This window comes from Tupaia chinensis, unplaced genomic scaffold, assembly GCF_000334495.1.
Source record: "Tupaia chinensis unplaced genomic scaffold, TupChi_1.0 Scaffold148557_1, whole genome shotgun sequence".
Lineage (NCBI taxonomy): Eukaryota > Metazoa > Chordata > Mammalia > Scandentia > Tupaiidae > Tupaia > Tupaia belangeri.
In genome coordinates, this window is record NW_006208406.1 from 386,319 (window position 1) to 393,781 (window position 7,463).

The 7,463-nt window shown below is 39.6% G+C and overlaps 1 pseudogene; it reads right to left on the minus strand.

Moving 5' to 3' along the window:
- Nucleotides 1–431: 431 nt before the first annotated feature.
- On the minus strand, nt 432–2,759 carry LOC106734098 (heat shock protein HSP 90-alpha-like; annotated as a pseudogene).
- Nucleotides 2,760–7,463: the final 4,704 nt, after the last annotated feature.

Genomic DNA, 7,463 nt, shown 5'->3' on the forward strand with positions numbered 1-7,463 from the left:
CCTAGGAGATGAAACTCAAAAGCATGTTAACAAATAACAATTATTTTAAACATCAAGGTGTATCTCAGAACACTTCAATGACAAAAGATTTAGTCTGCTAAGAAATATAGCTTGATAGTTAAAACGTTAGACCACAAAGTTAACATTAGGTTACATACATCTTACAACAAACATTACCTTAATCTGTGGAAACAAGTTAATATGAAACTAAAAAACATTACCACCTCTGCTTTAGTGCCTTAAGTATCACAGTATCATACTTAGAATTAGAAAGAAATCTTATCTTCCCCTTACTAGGTATTGTCATGCCTTATAGGTGTTTAAAATGTTAGCCAAAAATAAAGAAAATAAACCCTTGAAAAGGACAACATTAACAGAGGGAATGAAAGTTAAGTATTGAACACATATGTAAGTTGTTATTCAAGTAGAACTTAATCTACTTCCATGCATGATGTGTCATCATCTTTGAGAGGTGGCATTTCTTCAGTCATAGCAGCAAGGGTCATCCTCATCAATACCACATACCAAATTTGATCATCTTGTAGATTTTGTTAGCATGTGTCTGGTAATCTTCCAGACTAAACCAAGAAGGCAAGAGTTAGATTTCATAATTCAGGATGACCAGATCCTTCACACTTATTCTTGTCAGTCTCTGTCTTTTGCCTTAAGGTCTCAATAACAGAATGATCAGGGTTATTTTCTTTGCAGTTATGTAATCCATTGCTTAGTATTCTTAAGGTTTGAGCTTTTATGGTTCTCTCCATATTTGCTGTCCAGCTGTATATGCTTGCAACAATGCAGCATGGAGATGTTACCAACTGGTTAGAGACAATAACCCTCTTCACTTTTTTCTCCAAGATGTCTTTCATGATTTTTTAAAAGGTTTTCAAACTTTTCTGTTCTCTTCCTGTTTGTTTTTCTCTTCTTGATCTTCTGAAAATCCTAAGCCCTTTTTGGTGACCTATACCAAAGTCTTCCCCTCAAAGTCTTTCAGTTGTTGGACCCAATACTCATCAATAGGCTCTACCATATAGATCACTTCTAAGCCATGCTTCTGAATATTTTCAACCGAGTTAGGTACCTGGTCCTCGGTCTCACCTGTGATATAATAGATTTATTTCTGATTTTCTTTCATTCTGATGTAATAGTCCTTCAGGAATATCATCTCATCACCAGAAGTAGATGTGCAATATCTTAATAGTTCTGAAAGCTTCTTCTGATTTTGAGAGTTTTCATGAGTTCCAAGTTTATATTTTTAGAAAACCGTTCATAAAACTTTTTGTAGTTCTCTTTATCTTCTGCCAGTTCAGGGAAGAGTTCTAAACATTTTTTAACCAAATTATTTCTGATAACTTTCAGAATTTTGCTCTGTTGCAACATCTCATGGGAAATATTTAAAGAGAGATCCTCAGAGTCCACCACCCTTCTGATGAAATTCAGATATTCAGAAATCAACTCCTCACATTTATCCATGATGAATACTCTGTTTACATACAATTTAATGTTGCTCTTTTTCTTCTTGTTTTTAAAAAAGGTCAAAAGGAGCATGTCTTGGGACCAATAAAAAAATATCTCTGAATTCCAATTGCATTTCAGTTAAAAAGTGCTTCACTGCCAAGTGATTTTTCTAGTCATTGGTTAAGCTCTTGTAGAATTTTTCATACCCTTCATTAGGAATAGTAACAGGATTTCTATTCCAGATAGGCTTTGTTGGACCAGCAGGTGGCATGGTGGTTGGGGTGCTAGACTCCCACATGGCCAACTCTGGTTTGAGTTTTGGATCTGGCAGCTTGCTTTCTTACTCTCTCTCTCTGTCTTCTCTCTCTCTCTCTCTCTCTCTCATTTATTTATTATTAAATAAATATTTTAAAAGTATTTATTATTGAATAAATAAGCATTTTTTAAAAAAATAAATAGGCTTTGTTTTGTTCAATTCTTCTTGATCAATGAACTTTTATTTAATCTTCGTGTCACAATCCTTATTTTCTCCATCAGAGCCAATATCTTCTATCTCAGGTTTTTCATCAAACTCCTTTTTTCCCCTATATCTTTCTCTTTCTCTTCCTTTCTTTCAGTTTCATTCTCACTGACTTCTTTTATCATGTCATTCTCCACAAAAAGAGTAATGGCTGATGGCCAATAAACTGAGAGTGTTTCTTCATAATCTCCTTTATTCTTATTTTTTAGAAGTATTTGGTTGCATCTTCCTTCATATTCAGGATAACCCTTGTCCCATGATCCATGGGCTCACCTGTGTCACTCCTAGCCATGAATGCAGAGGACTCCCAGGCATACTACTCATTGTCCTGTTTGGTGATAACAGTCACTTTTTCAGCAACCAAATATGCAGCCTAAAAGCCAACAACAAACTGTTCAATGTAGAAATATCTGCACCAGCCTGCAAAGTTTCCATGAAGGCTTTGGTCCCTGACTTGGTACTAGTGCAAAGATTATTGATCAAGTAGGCTTTCTTTATTCCAAACCCAGTATCCACAACAGTGAGAGTTTGATCTTACTTGTTTGGAATGAGGATAATGTGATGCTCCTACCCAGAGTCTAGTTTACTGGGATCTGTCAAGCTTTCATAGCTTGATTTGGTCCAGAACATTGGATGCATTTGAAATAAGCTTCTTCTTCTTTGTTGGTGTAGAAAGTATTGATGATAAGTGACATCAACTGGGACATTTCTGCCTGGCATGCAAATGTCTCAGCCTCTCCCTCCTCCATGGGCTGGTCTTGGCTCTGGATTCCTCAGGCATCCTAGAATGACCACACAGTATACTCACCACAGCAGCACCAGGAAGCTGAAGCAACTCGGTACTGTTATTCTTATGCCCATGTGTTTCTCAGCTTCCTGCACCCATGTGCATACTCAATACGAGATTCAAAAATTGGACTCGACTGGTTTTCACAAGAAACAGCATCATACCAGGTATTTCATGACCTTTTATAGACTTTATTGAGGTTACTGAGCAAAATTCACAACACAAAGCACATCAGTTCCAACCTCTCCCTGTCTCTCTTGCCCTCTTCCTTTTTTTATTTCTGCACCTTCTCCACACTTTCTTCCCCTTGAGTCATGCAAAAACAATTTTGACCTCATCTCGACCCTTTAGAGACCCCATCATCTCTTTCTTAAAATATTTTTGACATTAAATTCTATTAAAGGAAAATTCCAAGAAGAGTCACCAAATATAAATAAATATGGTAAAAAGGAGCCTTTTCAGCACAAAGCAGCTCTCAAGCTTGCCATCTCTGAATACTTGATTGAATATTTTATCAGGGAGGAATTCAACCCCCCCAAAGAAGGATTGTGATAGATGTTTCCAATCAGTAGATGGAGCCTGTTAAATAAAAACAAATGCAAGAACAGGGTGGCATGTCATGCTCAAATTAAGGCTGCCATCTGTCTGCAGGTAATCAAAACAAACCTGCACTGATAAGGCTGTCCTGAACCCAGCGACAGCAAAGGCAATCATACTGATTTTTACTCAGAATAAACAAATCTTTTTTTTTTTTTTTTTTTTCAGGGAGCAGCTTACAAAGTATGTAAGGGCAGCTTGAAAATGATGTGTTACTGTCTGCACAGCATGCATGGGCATCTATTTTTGCTGGAAAATAATTACCTAATGTCACATCATTTTGACTCTACATTTTTTTCTAAGGAGAAAATGGGCTCATTGGGTTTTAGACTTCCCAGTCCTTTCTCTTACAGGGTTACTTGGCCTATGGATTCTGCTGGGGGGCACAGGTGAGCAAGAACTGTGGCTTCCCAATGGGACAAGGCAGAAGCAATGTGGAAATGAGAATCAATTCACAAACCACCTATAGAATATAAGGTAAATTGCTGTTCTCACCTGGAGAATGCGTGCTTACCTCAGCCTTGAGAAGAAGCTGTCATTATGCACAAAATGGAACTGATTAAATGTTTTATTCTGAGCTTCCACAATCTTCCTCAGCATGGGAAATGTTCTGCAGGTGCAGCATTTGATGCAAAAATGCCACCAGCCTCTTCTCTCCCCAGGTGTCAAGGGAAACCTTTGTACTATAAGATTCAGGTGGCGATGAGAAGCCTGCATGCATGGGCATGCATACACATACACACGCACACACACACACACACATACACATCACTCAACTCTGTTCAAGAGAAAACACTGCTGAGGGCTAAATATGATAGGGGTCTGTATAAAATCATGGAGGAAAAACAGATGTATGTAGACTTGTGTATGCATGTGTGTGTTTATACAGACATACAAATACTGGATACTTACCATGTGCCAAGCACTTTAATATATTCTGTGTAAGCTTTCTGGAGCTTACTATTTATCAAATATACATATAGAACTAACTACAAGTTAAAGCAAGGCACTATATCTGTCTAAAGAAAGTCAAATACAGGTGTCTAGGGTTCATAAAATAGAGAAAAACATCTGTCTGTGTAAATAAGAAAAGGCTTTATATAGGACATGGCATCAAGACATATTTCATATGTGTTGTATATGTCATGTGTGCTTATTGTAAGGATCCCGACAAAGCCTGCAGTGGTTTTAGACTCAGTAATGTCTGATAAATTGATTGGTTGGGGATTCCTCTAGGTATCTTTTTGCATGGTTGACGTAGTAGAATAGAGAAGGCCCAGAATAGGATATTTCACATTCAGGTCCCTGGGGATAGGATAGGTAGGAGCAAAGAGACAAAAAGAACAAAACCACTCACTGGAATAATATCTGTAAGGAGAGACTCTGCAGGGAGAAGATGAAAGAATTGTTTTCATGTGAATTTTGTGAGATTTAAGGCACAAGCAGCCATGCTTTGCCAGGAAACAAAGTTTAAAACACAGGCTGCTTCTCCCCTTTTATGGCACCTGTTACCTCAAAGAACAGGTGGAGGACAGTGCAATAGTGTTCTCATGGTGGCCCCAAGCAAGGAGCAGAGCAGACACTGATAAGAAGGTAGGGAGAAGAGCTCAGATGAACATGTTTGAGAATATGACCTGTCACCAGGGGTTCTCTGTTACCACAAATAGCACAGTTGAGCATGGAGCCATGAAGAGGCTATGTGGTTCTTGTCAGGACCTGCCATGTTCTGCACACGTGGACATCCTAATGATTCAGACAGAACATCCACAAAAGATGGCATATAGGCACATTCCATGCCTCTTCTCAGGAAATTAGATGTTTAAAGCAAGAACATAGGCTTTTAGAGCTCAGACTTACCTTCTAGTAAATGATGTTTAGAAAGTTAAGAATCAAGGTGAGCACCAGAAATAAAACAAAACCACCAGATTTATAACTGGATTATATGAAGTCAACAGAATTCAAATTTAGTTTGGGATGGATTGCCATACTTAGTGAAAATAATTGAATTTTCATAAATATCTATCTTAATATAGATATTAGTTCTTTGCATGGCCAGAATATTTATCTATTCCACCCTAGTTTAGGGGCATTTTTATTATCAGCTCCACTAGGTACACTGGAACCTAATATATGCCAATCCCCAAACTGGCCAGAGGAAGATCAGCCACGCCATAGACTTCTGTCAGAGCTAGGCAAGCAGGTCAGAGGAGATCTTCTGAAGGTTCCTCTTGCTTTTCTATCAGAGACACAGGACAGGCAGAAGTTCCTGTACCACCATCACCATCACTTACAGAAGTGGTGGTTTCTTTTCTTTTTTTTGAGAGGTTTTTGCTATAGGGCGTGTGCGCTCACCAGACAGACAGAGAGACAGAGAGATAGAAAGCGAGAGATCACCCCCCAGAGGGGGTGGCCACGCCGCAATCCCTTCTCCATTCTCCTCTCTGGATCTTGGGCATACATGCACACACGCCTGGCATGAGTTTTAAGCCACCGGGTCCGGGACGTGAACTGCGGTCGACTACATGGGAGTCCAGCAACATAGCCATTACGCTAACTGCTGGTCCAGAAGTGGTGGTTTCTATAGAAATCACTCCAGAGAGCTTTGGCCACAGGCTTGGAAATTCTTCAGTAGACTTCCCTTGTTGAACATCTGTTCACTTCTGTTTTGTTACCTGCCTCTGCCATTTCTAGAATTGCTAGTTTCATCCTTGAAGGAGATATTCAAGTCTTACCAACTCTGATTTTCTTTTTTAATCTGCCTGATCTCTAGGCACTGGAAGAGAGGCTGATAGAATTGTGATGGACTAATAAACCCCTACCTCTCCAGAATGCTACTTCTTCTGTATCCCTGCAGATAACTCTGATAAAGATTAGGAAGAAACTAAGGCTCTTCCATGCCACAAAAGTTTCTCTAAAGAAAACAGGATCCTCTGGCTCTGTCATACTCCTACAGTATTTCTGGAAGAGGAAGCAAACAGAAGCATCTTGCGTTACCATTTTAAGCTTTCCTTCCTTTCTCACTTTCACCTACAATCACACTAGCTCTACAGTGAATAAACAAAGGAGGATGTGTCACCTCCCAGAGGAATCAGCTTTGTTTCATTAGGGAAATCTCCAGACACCAAGACCTTCTCCTGGGGAGAGGTAGAGGTTGGAAGGAGATGCTATGGCTAAAGTCAATGTTCAGAGTCTGGGTCTTGGGAGAAGAAAGGCAGAAAGCAAATGTTAAAGAAGCTGTATCATATGCCCTTTTCAAGGCTTGGCTTCTGTCATTTGATTTGTCCTTTTTGCAGAAAGGGAGATCAGAAGAAAGAATAGGAGAGTTGAAAGGGGCAAGAAGGTTAAGGAAAATAGCTTGGTTGAAAATACCATGCTCTGGCTTTGATGTAGAGCTCCCTTTTTTCCACAGTTTATTATTCGTTTCCATACCAGAAGTGATTCTGGCACCTTCAGCTATCATTTTTCATCCTCTCCCTGTCCATACTTCAGCTCTGGGATGTCTGTAACAAGGTCTTTTCAAGCCCTAGTCTTTCCACCCCTTCCCTTCACACACTTCATCTTCCATCGGAGGCATACTTTGAAATGGCTCTCCTTGAACAGCTGTACTTCTCGATTCTTTCTAAAGGACATTAACTCTTTGTCTCCCCAGCACCATCTGTGTCAAATGGCCTTAGTTATAAGGATATAGACCTTCTCTCTTAGGAGAATGATTTCTTCCCTACTTCTGTGTGTGCTGGGTTACGTATCCCTGCTCATTCTTTAACCCCTGATAACCCCTGAAAAATCTAATTCAGTTCATCATACACTTGCCCCATGAAAAATAGGCAGTTTCCCCTATTCCTATCTCCAGATCTTCCATCTCTGAATCACCCTCTTGGGTTCCTTCAGTTACCCCTATAAATCCTCCAATGCCTGATTTCCCTTCCTGCTCAAGTTCTGTCAGGAGCACCCGCTCTTTATTTGAATACTTTTCTCCTCCCTGATCATCCGTTTACCACACTTCAGTAATGACTTCTTAGTAGCTCTCGGATTCCTGGACTCAGCCCTGATTTCTTTCTTACCTGGGATTCAGTGACATTTACCCAGTTTCATACCTCCCCA